Raw genomic sequence first — 17,406 nt, forward strand, 5'->3', positions numbered from 1 at the left:
TTCAAATAATGCTTTTGTTATTTCAGCTCTTCATTTTGTGTAATATCATTCACTTTTCCTCCATCGAAGCTTGACGTTGTTTTGATAAATAATACTATAATAAATTACATAATTACTAATTAATTTCTTAATTTGCAAACTGCTACAAAAGCAAACAGAAGATTTATTTAGTTAGTTTAACTTAAAGCCTCGTCATTTTTTAATCCTTTCATGAGAAATTATCAGTTTATTTTTTGTTTTAATGCTTCACAATTAGTTATATATCACTTCAATTAATTATAAACATATATTTAATGCATTTATCAATAATTAACGCAAAAATACATGCCTGTTGTTCATTTTTCTTAAATTTGCATGGTGAAAAAACTTTACGTAAATCGTGGGTGGTTACGTTAAACGAACGCTAAATGGGCTGATTTAACGTCGAAAATAACGTGAACGTAAAGAAAATTCACGTAAACCTTAAATGGGCGCCGCCGAACAGTGGCGGGAAGCAAAATTTTACGTTTACGTTAGCGTTTACGTGAACTCCCGCTAACTCGCAACCTACAGTGTCGGACAGATCTCTACGTCCACATAGTCGCGTCAATTTCATTTTCAAATTGTCACTGAACTACTGAACCAATTTTCATCATTGATATATCTAATTCTCACAAATTTAACGTAATTTCATAAAACATATGAGTTATTTCTGAAAATTCTGGGAAAACTGAGAATCATAGTGCAGAGCGAGAGAGGATGAAATTTGAGCGGACAAAAGTCTACGTCCACTTCACTTTAATTGTCAACAACAAAAATCTCTCCAATTTATAAAATCAGGTAACTTAATAAATCTATCAATAACATATGCCGCATTAATTTTTAAATAATTTTCTTCCAGAAAAATATGATGGCGTCGACACGCAAGGAAATTCCTATCGCTATTCGAGATCTTGTCATTCAGGACTGGAAGGGTGGACAAAAAGGGGGGCTGTCGCAGAGACAAATAGGGACCAAGTATAAATTAGCAAGGACAACCATCCAGACAATCATTAAGAACTTTAGAGCTAATGGTTCAGTCCAAAACAAGGTCAGAAGTGGTCGAAAACCGATTTTGGCTCACCGAGAAGTACGCCACGTGCTCAACAAAGTCAACGTTACACCCTCACTTAGTGCTCCAAAGCTATCTACCGAGATCAAGGAGATGTTCGGCAAACAGGTTAGTCCTATGACCATCCAAAGAACACTGAATAAGGGAAATTTGAAATCCCACAGAGCAGTCCGGAAGCCTCTTATTGTACCGAGGAATGCAACCAAACGAGTGAAGTTTGCCAGAGACCACATTTCCAAGCCACAAACATTCTGGGACAGTATTTTATGGACTGACGAGTCAAAGTTCAATGTCTTTGGGTCAGATGGGCGTCGTAGAGTGTGGAGATATCCAAAAGAAGCATTGAATCCAAAAAATCTCAACCCCACAGTTAAGCACGGCGGCGGGTCGGTAATGGTGTGGGGATGCATGGCTTCAAGTGGGGCAGGAAAAATGGAATTTGTTGACGGAATTATGGACCAATACAAGTACCAGGGAATACTTGACCGTAATATCCAGGAATCTGTTCGAAAACTTGGACTTGGACGACGATTTGTCTTCCAACAAGACAACGATCCGAAACACTCTGCCAAGTCCACCATGGAATACTTCAAGAAAAAAAAATTTCGAAGCTAGAATGGCCTCCCCAATCTCCAGATTTGAATCCCATTGAGCATCTGTGGGACCACATTGAAAGAGAAATAAGAAAACAATCTTTTTCAGGAATTCCGGCCCTAAAATCCAGAATTCTTGAAGTTTGGGAAACCATTTCTGAAGATGTGACCAAGAATTTGGTAAACTCTATGACTCGACGCCTTGAATCCGTCCTTAAAGCGAACGGAGGCCCAACCAAATATTAAAAATTAATTGTTATAACATTCCTTATAAATTACAGTTTTTTTTGTATGTTTTCTCTGACTGGACGTTGACTTTTGTCCATCCAATTGTTTTCATTTTGAATTAAAATACATCTCTGGCCTAAAATAAATTTTTTAGCGGAAAACTAATAATGTGCTATGAAATTACGTTAAATTTGTGAGAATTTGATATATCAATGATGAAAATTGGTTCAGTAGTTCAGTGACAATTTGAAAATGAAATTGACGCGACTATGTGGACGTAGACATCTGTCCGACACTGTACCTATTTATTTTGTAAACACGTTTTTTTTTAAGTTTACACGGCTAAATGTTTTTTACGTGAAAAGTTTAGTGGAAAATTGAAGCTTTCTTAGAAATTATAAGTTTGCATAATTATTTTGATTCTTTACTTAAAGTACCAACTTAGTGCCCTAATAAATTCCAATTATCAATTTTGAATTCAATTTATTTTGCATAATTCACAATTTTGCAAAGTTTACATACTTATTATAAATGCATGAAAATTAAGGGCCTGTAAAAATAGAATTTTCATTATTAGAGGTTTTAACAAACATGATTTTACAAAGTTTAGCGTAACCAAATTAAATATAACAATAATTAAGTACATAATTATATACATAGATAATGAAAATTTTGTACAGCTAATTGTCCATAATTGATTTTTTTGTAATTTATTAAGCTGTTTATCATATAGATGTCGACGTACTATTCTTGTCGTAGTTCATCCTCACTGGAAGCATATAATTTTTCATAATTTACGCTAATGGTTGTAATGTACAAATAAATGTAAAAAAAATATTCAGTTCATTTTGTTAAACAACTTCCTACATATTTTTTGTAAAATTGTGTATCCTTCATAATTTTATAAAGCTTATAAAATTTCAAAATTTCGTTTCTATTTCCTCAAAATTTTTATAACTACAAAGTTTTAAAAGTAAAATTATCAAATTCGCTAAATGAAAATTATCTCAAATTGAATAAAATGAGTAAAATTTAACAATTTGTAAGGCTAATTATCCATTATCGATTTCTTTGTACTTAATGAAATGATAACAAAATTTGAGATTGTCAAGCTTGGTCCATTCAGCTAACAAAATGTATGTGAATCTCTGTGTGACAATTTTTTAAATTAATACTTTTCAAATCACAAAAGGCTACTGAAAGCTAACAATTTTTCACCATTTGCATAATAAATTGGGTTTTTTTTATGAAATTTTAGGAAAATTTGGAAACATTAATGTATAAATTCTTGTTTATACAGATACAAAGTTTAGTGTGAAGTATCACATCGGATTCAACTTAGGAGGAGAGCTTCACCACCTGCCCCTCTCAGATCTTGATGTGCTTTGCATATGTGGTAGGGTCCCATGAGTGTACTATAACCCTGAAGTGGTTTGACTCCATGGCCACATTTGCGCCCGCCACACCCACTCAAAGGGATGAAAACCACAAAACTTACCAACTTCAAAAATCCACCAAAAATCCAATTTTGATCGGATTTTGATAAAATTTACATTTTTGTAATCTCAGATACTTGTGTGATCATATCCAGTAGCAATCTCAACTTTTTTGAAATTTTCGAAATTTTCGGGCATTTTCGGGCTGATAAATTATTCGAAAAAATTCAAAATTTCAAAAAAGTTGAGATATCTATTGGATATTATCACACAAGTATCTGGGATCACAAAAATGTAAATTTTACCAAAATCTGAGCAAAATTGGATCTTTGGCGAGGGTTTGAACAAGCGAAAACAGGGCTTTTTTCGTGTTTTTGGCGCTCTTGAGTGGGTGTGGCGGGCGTAACTGTGGCCATGGAGTCTAACCACTTCAGGGTTTTAGTACACTCATGGGACACTACCACATATCTAAAGCACATCAAGATCTGAGAGGGGCAGGTGGTGAAGCTCCCCTCCTTAGAATTATCAAATTAACCAACGATAAGAATCTTTTTGAAATTAAAGTAACATAATTAAAAAACATGTATAGCTAATTGTCCATTATTGATATTTTTGTAATTTGTTAAACGATAGTAAAATTTTAGATATTATGGCAAAGAAAAATCATTATGGAACAATCTTCAAAATTTATGCCAATCTTTGTGCAACAATTTTTTTAATTCATATTTTTAATATTACGACAATCTACTGAAATCCAACAATTGTGTAATAATTGGGATTCTTTCAGAAATTTTTGTACAATTTGGTAACATTAAATAGTAAATTCCTGTTTACACAGGTACCAAGTTTAGCATGAAACATCATATATCAAATTAACCTGCAGTAAGAACTATCGTCAATTAAAGTCACATGCATAATTAAACAATTGATTAGCCTAATTGTCCATTATTGATTTTTTAAATTTGTCAAATAATAAAATTTTTGTAGATAATATGTACAAAACGGTTGTATATTCCTTTAGCTCAAAATTTACGCCAATCTTCGTAACTTTTTACAGCAGTTTTATAAATAATAAATACTTATCAGATTACAAATGACTACAGAAATCTAATAACTTGTCAACCTTTATATGTATATAAACTGGGATTAATTAAAAAATTGTATGGCTAATTATCCATTGTAATTTTTTATCAATAATATATACATTAAAATTTCAGATTAATTATGATTTTTAGCATGACCCCAAAATTTACGCCAATATTTGTAACTGTGCAACAATTTTTTGTAATAACAAATATTCTGAACGTTACAAAAGACTACTGAAATCTTAATTTTTCACTCTTTGTATAAATTGGGATTATTTCAGTAATTTTAGGAAAATTTGGTCACCTTCAAAAACAAATTCATGTTTACATAGGTACAAAGTTTGGCGTGAAATATCATTCCGTATTCGAACTTGAATTATTAAATTAAACGTCTATAAAAATTATTTAAAACGAAAAAATATAATTACAAAATTTGCATGGTTAATTGTCTGCTATTGATTTTTTTGTATTTTGTTAAACCATAATAAAATTGCAGATCCACTCCCACATCGGTTGTCGGTTGGTACGAAATTGAACAGTGATTTTTGCTATCTCCAAAATTTACGCCAATCTTTGTAACTTTTTGCTACAATTTTTTTACCAATAAATTTTCTGCAGATTGCAAAAAGACTACTGAAATCTAATAATTTAGGATTATTTCAGAAATTTTAGTAAAATTTGGTAAAATTAAAAAACAAATCCTTTTTTACACTTGTACAGAGTTTAGCATGGAATATCATATCGCATTCAAATTTGAATTGTCAAATTAAACTATAATAAGAATTTTCTAAAATTAAAAGAACATAATTCAAAAAATTTGTATAGCTAAGTGCCCATTATCGATTTTTTTGTAATTGGTTAAATATCAATAACATTTTAGATACTACAAACAAATTCTTCGGAAGAATGCCTAAAATTTACACTAATCTTTGTAACTTTTTGCTGCAATATTTTTACCAATACATTTTCTGCAGATTGCAAAATACTACTGAAATCTAATAATTTATGATTATTACAGAAATTTTAGTAAAATTTGGTAACATTAAAAAACATCCTTTTTTTACACAGGTACAAAGTTTAGAATATTACATCGTGTTCAAACTTGAATTGAATAACCTAAAGGTTAATTAACCTAAAAGAATTAGAATTAGAATAAGGATCAGAATAAGATTTATCTAAAATTAAAGGAACACAATTTAAAAATTTGTACCGTTAATTGTCCATTATTGATTTTTAAGTGTTTACTAAGCAGTGGTAAACCCCTAGATTTGTCCTGTCTCTTCGAAGAAAAGGACAATTTCCATAATTTACATCAATTAAAAAAATCTAAAATAATCAAATTACAAAAATCTCGGGTAAAAATTTGGATTTGTGAAAATTCGTTATAGAAATATACGCATTTCGTTTACACTTTCACTAATTTACAAAAATTAGTATGACTTTTTTGGTATTCTTAATTAGGTGAGTTACATATTTTAAGTAATCTTAATCCTTGAATTCCAACATTTCAAAAAATCACATAATGTGCGAAATGTATGAAAATTTCAAAATTTGCAAATATTTCACAATGTACGAGAATTACAACGTTTACATCAACCTTAAGCTGCACGAATCTACCTAATTTTCAGTAAACCTGAAAAAATTTGGTTTAAATAACATCCAATTTTATTTTATTTTATTCCTACAGAAAAAGTGTATCTTGTTAAAATTGCAACAAATTTGCAGTCACTCTCTCATGCACAACATCCTTCCGAATTCTATTCTTCTCTGCATAAGTAAACAATAATTACATGCAACACAAGTTCGTCGACATGTGTTTGCAATCAAATGCATGCAATCAGACAATAACAAAGAACTTCAAGTCAATAACAGCACGGAGTAAAAGTTGCGAATAAAACCACACTGTTACAAATCTGGTACATACTCCGTACTGGTTTTGATTTGGTAATAACTTTTTACCGGATTGGTAGTATTTTGCTTTGTGGTAAGTTTTAAAAAAGTGGTAAATTTTTGAGTGGTAAATTTTTCGTTACCACAACATTTCTGAGCGACAATGCCCATTATTACCAGGGCTGCTGAAGTTATGTGTATTCTGGTCATGCAGTAATGATTTAATACCAGTTTTCTAACAATTTACTAAGAGGGCACCTTAGGAGAAAAAAAAATATTCAAAGAGCATCAAAATCTGGGGGTGAAAGGTTATAAAAGTTCTCTCCTCCTAATCCTTTGAAATTCGGTATGAAAATAATACCAAGCGGTGTTCATATATAACTCTACCAAAGCCGTATTGATAAGTAATACCGTGTAGTAATAGCTGCGTATTAAAGTTTTACCATATCCGTAGCGCAAATTTTTATGGACGAAATTTTACACATTTTAATTTTAATACCAAGCGGTAGCAACTTTCATACCGAGAAATCAATGCCTGCTTTATTTCTAACAGCCGGATTGTCGGAGACATATTTTTCACTCGATTTGCACATCTCGGACCAAATTTTGCACAAATTATGTCATCAAATTTCTATCCCGTACTTAAATTCCTCTTAAAAAATTACTGTGTAAAAACTTTTCTCAAAAACTTGTCCCTAAAATTTTTGCCAACCTTGCAAATTTTTTGGCAGTGAACTTCTAATCTGTATGTTTTTTATGCGTTCTGACTCATCCTCAGTCGGAGGCTGCTGTCATCAGTCAAAGTAATAAATGGTGGCTATTATTTTTCGCATTCAGCTCATCAAATTAATTATGACAGACGGACAAACACACGGCTGAACTAAACCTGTCAAGTTTCTCTCCAATTCAGAAATTAATTCATTTCAGCGCAATAATAAATAGGGGAATGTCAGGTGTTGAATATTTTATTGTTGGTATTTTTAGCTCCACATCTCTCATCAGACCGAGACGTGTCCTCCTGTTGAGAGGAGATGGGAACCTGCATGAATTATGCAAATTGTACGTATGTACACGTGCTCGTGGGACGAGAAATTTGTACAATTTGAAAATTTTCAGAAACCAAAAATGGCTTAAAATACTTGGTAAAATTGTTCGTAAATAATTTTGTTTGAAGAAGGTAGCAGAATGAATTGTGCAAAATTACATATGCACCGCTGTAGGAAGCAAGTTTTAAAAAATCGTCAAAAATTGTTAAGTTTTTAGGAAGCAAATTTTCATTAAAACCATTATTTGTCAAAATGCGATATTTTTGAAGTTTCGAACCCCTGCTAATATTTGAAAAGTAAATTTTTTGTCAACACATTTCCTATTAAAGCTAAGTAATTTTTAATTTGTTTAGAAAACACACAAGTTTTTTTTCAAATTCGTCCAGAAAACATGCCGATATGTTAGAAATTTTAAACTCTACTTCAAACTAGAAAAGTCAAAGAATCAAATAATTTATGAAAGATCCCTAACAATTTAAAATGCTGCAAGAAATCACGAAAGCGGTCCCCGTTTAAAGAAGCCAGTGAAGAGCCCTTGACACTGACAAAATGCAATACATCAGCAGAGGGCGGATATATATTTACGAAAAATCCCAAAATATATACGACCTTTGTAAGAAAAACGTGTTTCACAAAATTTGCATTTTTAAATTTAATTCTCTTGATTTTTTGCGATTCAATTTCTTTGAGCAAAAAGATTAGGTACGTCTTACATCTTTGAAATATTCATAAAATATTCGTATTTTTTTATGTAAATAGGTATGTAAACGATTTACGTATTTTTCAAATAATGACAGAAAGATAGACAAGTCCGAAAATCTAGAAATATGTAAAAATATTTTGAAATTTTTGTTGCTTAAGCAAGTTAAGGTAAACACCCACAAAGTTTGACCGTTGATCCTCATCAAATCAAAAAATTGAAAATAAATATATAACCGTCCTCTGGAAATAAATAACACGAATGGTCACACTTTTCTTCAACAGACAATGGGAAAGGATGACTCGCACTTCGCACGAGCATCAAAGAAACCCTACATAAAGTATCCCATCAGTATTTTTTGGCGTTAAGGCGTCGTTCCCTGTTAATGGACTGGTCATCAAAATTAGATCACACCCTTTCTGCGTGGTCCTCAATAAATAATCCAGATTTTCATCTCAGGATCGTCTTCTCATTTTCCTTAAGAAGACATAACATGTTACCGGCAAAAAGATGCGATTCAATTTTCATATAAATATTTTCCTCCAAACGAGACCCGCATAAAGGATGGGGTTCAATTTTAAACCCTTTAAATTTTGCAGTGTCGCCTTTCGTATCGTATTTTTTGACGGCGGATATGCATTCATTTTAAACTTTTTGATTTGATGCCGACCGACCGTCAAACTTTGTGGGTGTCTTTCCTAGCTTTTCGCATAGATGACAAAAATATCAAATTTTAAAAAAATATTTTGACATATTTCGAGGTATTTAGACATAAATATTTCCGTTATTATTTTTAAAATATGTGAATTTTTTAGTATATTTTTTCAAAAATACGAATATTTTTAAAATATTGTAGCGAACGATCTGTGACCAAATATTTTTGGTTAAAGAAATTGTGTCACAAAAAATCCGGTCGATTATATTCAAATTCCAAACTTTGACCAAATTCTTATTTTTCGTAAATACTTGGTAAAATTTTGGGACGCTTGAACCTAGTCACTCTTTCAAAATATTGAAAATGTCAAAATATTTTTTTGGCGTTTTTATGTCACAAATGTTAATCAAATATTTAAGTGATTTTTTGTAGTTACATAAATAGCCGCCCTGTGATCATTGCCACGTAAATTATTCCCCCTAAAAAAATCCTGACGAGGAGATGACACATCCCTCGTGTCAGACCGCTTGGGAAGAGGTGAGAATGTGAGAGGATTACAAAGTGGGGCAGATTCCGACTCCCGGAGCGGACCTGCTTTGTCCACCTGCCTGCTGATTGATTGATTCAGATCAGATGAGAGATGAGAGATCAGACAGACTGACAAGTCGTGTATGTGCATGTTTTTCCCATCTAGACTAAGATCGGATCGGCCTAAATTAATTTCAAAAATGATTCTTATTTTATCAACACAGCAAATATCTTGCATAAATTTAGTAAAATTTTGCAAATTAAAATACTTAGTTTTACTCAAAGCGATATCATCAAATTCGAGTAAATTTTGGGACAAAATTGAGATCAAGATTTTAAAATTCTTATTTTATCAACATTACAAATATTTAGCAAATTTAGTAAAGTTTGGTAATTTAAAATATTTTTGCACAAAGCGAGAAATTGGACTAAATTTTGGGACAAAATTGAGACAAAGGTTTAAAAATTCTAATTTTATACGTACAACGAATATGTTGCATAAATGGTAAATTACAATATTTTTGTACAATGCGAGGCGAGATGATCAAAATTATAGAAATAAATCAACCAAATTTTGGGGCAAAATTGAGACAAAAATTTTATCCATACAACAAATATATCTTACATAAATTTAGGAAATTAATTTTTTTTTCATAAAGCAAAATCACAAAAATTACAGGAACAAACTTTGATTTAGACTTAATTTTGGGACAAAATTGAGATAAAGGTTTAAAGACTTGTACTTTTTTAAAAACAGAACAATGTGCCACCTTCTTCTCAAATTAATAAAAATAATCTTTCCATACAGTAAAATTCGCCAAATTGATTGAAAAATAAAATCTGATTTTGGTACAAAATTGAGACAAAAATTATTATGAGGCAAAGTGAGATTTTTGGTAGAAATCTCGATACTGTAAATGTGAAAATTTATATTATTTTACACGACATAATAACAAAACTGTACAAATAATCTGGAAATCATTACTAAAAAAGTCTCCGGAAGTACTAAAAAAATCCACACTTCATGACAAAATCTTTTTTTAATTATCAATTTTACATAATTTTGTTATCGTATTACTTTTTACAATGACACAAATCTTATTTCTTATTGCCAATAATTTTCTGAGGTACATTTCCAGTCGTCAGAAACATATTTTTAATGTCTTGTATTTGTTTGAAGTCGATGTCATTATTTTACTTTTTTGTAAATCGAATTAATAATTTAGATACGTGAATGGGGGGATCTCGGTGTAATTGTTACTTCATTTTGACGTGAATTCTCATAAATCGGAAATAAATACACGTGGAAGTTCCTACAACAATCAAAATAATTTACATATTTCCGATTTTTTTATACTTGGCAACTTTGTAAAATCTTTGTACCTTTTGTAAAATAATTTTACAAACTGTAAAACATTCAAAAAACGCTCTTCATCTGAATTAGTTTACAAAAATTTGTGAGCTAATTTTTCTCCGAAATATTTGTAAAATTTTGTAAAAATTTGTGTAAGTTTATGAATTTTACAAAGTTACCAAGCCCTGCGTGAATTGCATTATTAATGCACCATGTTCATTATTCTTTCATCCTTACATGAATACATTACCAAATTACTAACATCCATATATCGACTTCGCATCTATTAATAATTTTTTCTCATCCCTCCCCACGTAATGAAACTGATCAGTGTAATTATCCGTCATCAATACTGCATACACACGTCAATCACATACCTGCATCCGCTGCATTTATGCAAATAATAAGGCCAGACCAGGCCACAAACTAACCAGGCACAGTTTACCACCATTTATTTACTTATTGTTAAATATTAATCCATCCTTTGAACAAATAATGCAGCCAATTTACTTATCCTCCCGAGTAATTTGTGCATCTTCTCCAAAAGAAGAAGACGACGGACGGATTGATGACCTTCTTTTTTTAATTAAACTTTGCCAACCTTTCATTCAGAAAGATAATCTTTTTGACTGAATAAGGAGAAGAGAAGATCCGAAAATAATTTCGGATTTGATTTTCATTTTCGCACTTTGATTTACTTTCTTCTTTGGATAGATTTTTTTTGTAAAGGGGCTGTGCAGAAATAAAGGACCTGTATTTATATTTAGTCAAAATTTCTGAGAAACTTATTTTTTTAGGAACTCAGTTTCACACTAATTCAACCGAACAACATTCGACCTTTATGGATATATTCTTCATGGAAAATAAATTTGCACAAATTTGGCATTAAATTTATACAAAAATTTAAAATTTAAAAATTTAAAAATTTATACAAACATCAACAATTTTTGCAATTCTGTAAATTTAATGGTAATTCATAGTAAATTTCAATAGTAAATCAGAAATTTTACGAAATTCTGCTATATGTACTACTTCTTCGTAAATTAGCAAAAAATATTTTTGGAAAATTTGGAAACCAAATTTCTGTTTCAGCATGATTTTAAGTTCATAAAAATTCAAACTTCCTAAAAATAGCTCAATTTTTCCTTTAAAATTGTGATTTTTCCATCCAAAAACAGCAGTCTTCACGTGACCCTCTCCCCAAAAAAATTCCCACATTCTTCCCGCACATACCCCACCAAAATTTCAGTGTCACTGTCACTACCACCCTATTTTCATCCTTCACCTATACCTATTACCAAAAATATCATATTTCCATCATCATCATCTCATCATAATTTCAATCCCTTAATGATCCCTCCATCCATACCTGCTACCTTACCTACCTCCGCAAAGTGACCTGCACAAAATTAAATACAACAAAACCAGTAACAAAAGAATTGCTGGTTTCGTTTCATCTCCTCTTTTTTCACCAATATTCTAATGAATACGCGAAAAAAAACACACTAATTTCTGTCATCACCATGATCATCATCATCATCATGTCATCTCACGGTATTATTATTAGTGAAGAAGAAGAAGAAGATTCAATGAAAGGGATAATTTTGGATTTGAGGCTAATATCCTCTTTTTTCGTTTAAATACATATCCCTTTCATTTTTTGCCAAGAAGAAGAAAAAACAAGATTGCATTGTTGTCACTTTTTCAATGATGATGCTTCTCGCTAAATAAAAATCTCCCTGAGAAATGCGAGTAGGTAAATTTAGTCATGATGAAATGAGACCCGTATATATTACGCCCACCAACGAAATCCGCATATGCTACGGGCAGCGTGAGTAAGCAATTTCTTTTATAAGAAAAAAAATGGTAAGAAATTTTATCATGGAAAATAAATATTTGAAAATTTACAACGAATACAAATTACTCGGAAAAATTGATTAGTAGAGAATGTTTCATGAAAAATAAAAAAATTTCATGAGCAATTCATTTTATTTAAAAAAAAACAAGAAAAAAATGTATAGCAAATTTAATCGTGGAAAAAAAAATTTTTAATTTTTAAATTTGTAAAAATCAGTATAAAAAACAAAAAAATAATCATGGGCAAAAATGCATGCATTATGAAATTTATCACGGAGTAAGTACTACATGCACGTAAACTTAGGATTCGTTATGAAACGAATATTCGTGTTACCTGAATAAGCAATTTCTATTGAAAACAAAATCAGAAAAGATTAATAATACAAAATTGAAAATAAATTTGTGCTAAAATTTGCAAGTTACAAATTCGTACAGGAGAAATAAATCTGTATGAAATGCATCATGGAAAATAAAAAAAGCCATGAGGAAAAATGCATGCACTATGAAATTTATCACGGAGTATAGAGGAATTTGATACCTTCTAATTTCTCTGATGATTTCAAATAAATAAAAATACTTCAATTTAGCATTCTTGGACATTGAACTCGAATCTTTATACGTATTTAGTCCAGAAATTATGTTTATTTTCTTTTAAGGACTTTAAACCTTACAAATTTACAAAAAGTTAATTCTAAAATCTACAAAATTTTATGAATCTCATTTTATTTAATATTTTCACTAGTTCACCTTAAAATAATTATGAAAAATTTTTCCCAAATAAAAATCATTCTTTCTCATAATTTTCCAAATATTTAACCCCCCCATTAAACCAACAAGTCAACAAAATTCTAAAAATAATGAGGTAATTCACGCAGTCTTTGGTAAATCGGTAACTTTGCAAAACTCGTAAATTCCGTAAACTTACAAACTTTTGTAAATATTTCGAAGGAAAATTAGCTCCCAAATTTTTGAAAACTTCCTCAGATCAAGGGCGTCTCTTAATTTTGTAAAATTTTGAAAATTTATTTTAGAAATTACAATTACATATAATTTTATTTTAGATTTTACAGATTTTACAAAGTTACCAGGTCCTGCGTGAATTGGTAACTTAATAATAACTCAAAATACAAAATACCATAATTACTCCTCCTTAATTTCCCACATCCCCCGGGTATAAACATATTTTACACAACTTTACCCACCTACTTTTTTATCCTGTGCAGTAGGTAGGTAGGTTAATGGATTTTTACAATGTGCAATTCAGCATAGCTCCCTAACTGCATTGACCAAGGTGGAGAAAACGTCGCCCATTTTTTAAACCATACGATTCACAATAATTTTTTGAATGATTGATGCCCCCAGTTTACAAAGGGACGGGATAACAATGCAAACACAATAATAGAGACCCAGTCAAGACGACCATCCGAGAATACGTACCAAACGAACCCCGGGCAGAAATTATGTCGCAGATTTTTTTGCACAAATTTTTCGCAAAAAAATATTTTGAAAATTTTTTGTCCAGGTCAAAATTTCAAATTTCTCCTGATTAAAAATTTGGCCCCATCCTTTCCGCAGGGTCCGCACGATGCATCGGGTGCCAACCATGAAAAAAATGCCTAATAATAATATCGTCGCGAGGAGTGGGTCACCGCAAAATGAACAACTTTTACTTTGCCGTCGCTATAAATAAGGTGTCCCACTCGGGCAACGGCTACCAGTCTACAGTTGACCAAGAGATAACACGGGTTATCAGGGATAATAACGTAGTGATAAGTTAAGAAGTAGAGACACTCTTCTACTTTTTTGTGGGGAGAGTGAGACGGGACGACGACGAGACGATTTCGATTTCACGGAGTAAAAGGTAAGAGTTTTTAGGGAATATTGAGAGTGGTTTTATGGTAGTTTTTTAGGGGAAATTGAGACTAGTTTAATTTTTGTTTTGAAACGGATTTGCTTCACTTTTTTGGGAAATTTGAGACTGATTTTTGTGAAAGAATTGTTTGTCAGGGGGTAAAATTGAGACTAGTTTAATTTGGGAGGATTTTTTTTACTAGGAGAAATTTGAAGACGGGTTCAGCAGGAAATTTGGGACGGATTTGTTTCAGTTCTTTTTTTTAGGAAATTTGAGACTGATTTTTGTCGTAGAATGATTTCTTAGGATATAAAATTGAGACAAGTTTTTATTTTACTGCTTGATTTTTAATGGTAAAAATGACACTGATTTTTCTCGTAGTTTTTTTCGAAAGTGGGAAAATTGAGATATATTTTTTTATTAAAATTGAAACTTCCCTAGAAAACTGAGGCGAAAATTTGACAATTTTTTTTATGTAGTTAAACCATGGCACGATTCCTCCTCCTCCTCCGTCCAATCTGTCACTTGGCGCTGCTCGCTTCTTGCGTCAGCCTCGCGCATTCAGCGACCTATTCTAAACAACAAAATCACAAGTCCTCCTCATCCGCGTCTTCATCTTCCTTGCCGTCCACCTCATCCGCCGTGGTTTTCGAACCTCGCGGCGACGTTAGCGGTGGTGGAGGTGGGTACGGTGGGTCCAGTTATGGCGTCCCCTCCGATTCGTACGGCGTCGGTGGGGGTGGTGGACACCAGGAAACGTTCAAGTATCAAATTTATCCCAGCATGGTGAGTTAATTTTCATGATTTCTACGGTCGAAATAAGTTGGTAACAAAATTTAAAAAGGTGGTAGGGGTTTGTTACCCACAGTGGTAACAAAAATTTTAGTGAAATTCAAATTTGACCCTTTCGGATTCGTAGTTTTTGATTTCTTGCACACATTAGAAATCTGGTATTGTCCAGCAGGTAGTGATTTCTCGGTATTAAAGTTCTACGGCTTGGTATTAAAATTATGCCGGTCCGTGCAAATTTACTGCCGATAAGGTAAAGCGTTAATACTGAACTGAGCTATTAATCGACGGTATTACTTATTAAAACCACTTTGGTAGAGTCATGCATGAATACGACTTCGTATTATTATTTTTTACTGGATTTCTAAGAGTGTAATAAAATATGTGACTTTGTGGTAAGGATTTATTACCCACAATGGTAACAAAATTTCAAGTCAAATTTGACCGTTCCAATTAGCAGTTTTTGATTTCTTGCAAATTTTCGGCATTTTGGCAGCTAAATAATTTAGCTCCCAACTTATTTTTGAATTTACTAGGCAAAGTTTGACCTTTTTTATCTCTTTTCAGAGCGGGTATGGGGGTGGTGGTGGTGGGTGGGGCGGAGGTGGAGGTGGTGGGGGTGGTTGGGGGGGCGGCGGCGGGGGATGGGGCGGTGGCGAAGAGGAAGATGACTTCGGATTCGACAAGGAATTAATTGGACTCTTGGGACTGAAGGGATTGAAAGGGTTGAAGGTAATTTATTCAAGCTGGTCTAATTTGCGCCATAGTTGAGCTATAACAATGGCGCAAGTTAAGCATAAATGCATGTTTATGGCAAAATTAATACACATTTTTGAATTTCAGGGTCTTGGTGGCCTATTGGGGTTACTCAAGGGTCTCTTACTCCTCAAGAAATTGGGACTAATTCCCCTTCTTCCCATTCTACTTCCGGTCCTTTTGCCCCTCCTCCTTTTTAAGGCAGCCCTACTTCTCCTCCCCCTTCTTCTACTGCTTCTTATCCCGATTCCCGTAATTACAAGTAAGTATCTTCGTATACAAATTTCGAATCAGTTAAAATTTCCAATTTGTGTTCAAAAAGCCCGAGTCAGGGTGTCGTGTGAATAATAAGGCGACACACAACACATTTTTACATCAGCTCCGACTCGGGCTATTTTATTTTATTAGCTACATATTTCGCAAATGTGCTTTGCAAAAAATATGCGAAAAAAAGCCATTAGAAGCTGGCATATTTAGGAGAAACGAAACGTGAAAAACCAGAATTTCTCAAATTTTTATTTCAAGGTCCCCCCTTTTCACGGGTTCCCCGCATTTCGAAAAAAATTAATTCCCGAAGAGTCGATAAACAAATTGTTATTTTTTTTTCCTCCAGCCGGTCGTCACCTCTTGGAATCCGCTGCAGCTGGAAAATCCATAAAATCCATAATATCCGACTCTCTCGACGAACTCTTAACCAAACTTCCCCCCGATTTGAACCATATCATTGCCAAAATCCGAAACGGTATCGGTCCCGACGCCATCTCGGCTAAAAATCAGGTTGACACTGACCCCACCACGACCACCACCTCGGAAGCCAGGTCTTCTGTCTCTTCAACTAAAAAACACATCGTCAAGTTTGTCAAACCTTTGCCAAAAACTAAAAATATTTAGCAAAAACCTCCGCCAAAAATAATATTTACAACAAAAATGACCCACCTGACACAAACTCAACAAACAAAGACTGGACTTTTTGACCTCATTTACATAAATAATTATGACGACAATGACGACAAAATGACGAAATGACGACGCTTAACCAAATGACGAAAAGACAAAAAATGTGACGATGACGACTTTACGACACCGCCAAAAAAATGACAAATTCCTAGTGACCCGACGCCATAAAAAGACAGAGCTTGACACATTTTTACGTATGCATAACTTCTTCATTTCCGGTCTCACTTTCGAAAAATTTACCAAAAAACGACCAAAAATTTACCAAGAATTGACACTAACGAAAAAGTATTTATTTATTTTTGTTACCTATTTTTTGTTAATTTTTTACTTGTTGCGTAGTGTTTTAAGAAAAATAATAATTTATTTTACGGTATGAATTGCAATATTAATTGCAGATTTTTTTACCTATTGAATAAAAGAAATCAAAGATTTTAATTCATTCATTTACCGAGAAATTCGCATTCACACTGCGAAAAAATTAAGTGTGCATTCATTCCTCATGAATTTTTACGAAGAAAGAAATAATTAAGTGTAATTTAAATTTTGACGACAAGATTTAGGTCGCTACTAGATTTTGATTGAAAAGAAAA

At 32.4% G+C, this 17,406-nt stretch overlaps 1 long non-coding RNA gene across 1 annotated transcript; it reads left to right on the forward strand.

Moving 5' to 3' along the window:
- Positions 1-15,724: 15,724 nt before the first annotated feature.
- LOC110858765 lies at positions 15,725-17,101 on the forward strand. Its single transcript, XR_002548768.2, has 3 exons — positions 15,725-15,835; positions 15,947-16,121; positions 16,473-17,101. It is a non-coding gene; the product is annotated as an uncharacterized LOC110858765 (long non-coding RNA).
- Positions 17,102-17,406: the final 305 nt, after the last annotated feature.

Source organism: Folsomia candida, unplaced genomic scaffold (genome assembly GCF_002217175.1).
Source record: "Folsomia candida strain VU population unplaced genomic scaffold, ASM221717v1 Fcan01_Sc022, whole genome shotgun sequence".
NCBI lineage: Eukaryota > Metazoa > Arthropoda > Collembola > Entomobryomorpha > Isotomidae > Folsomia > Folsomia candida.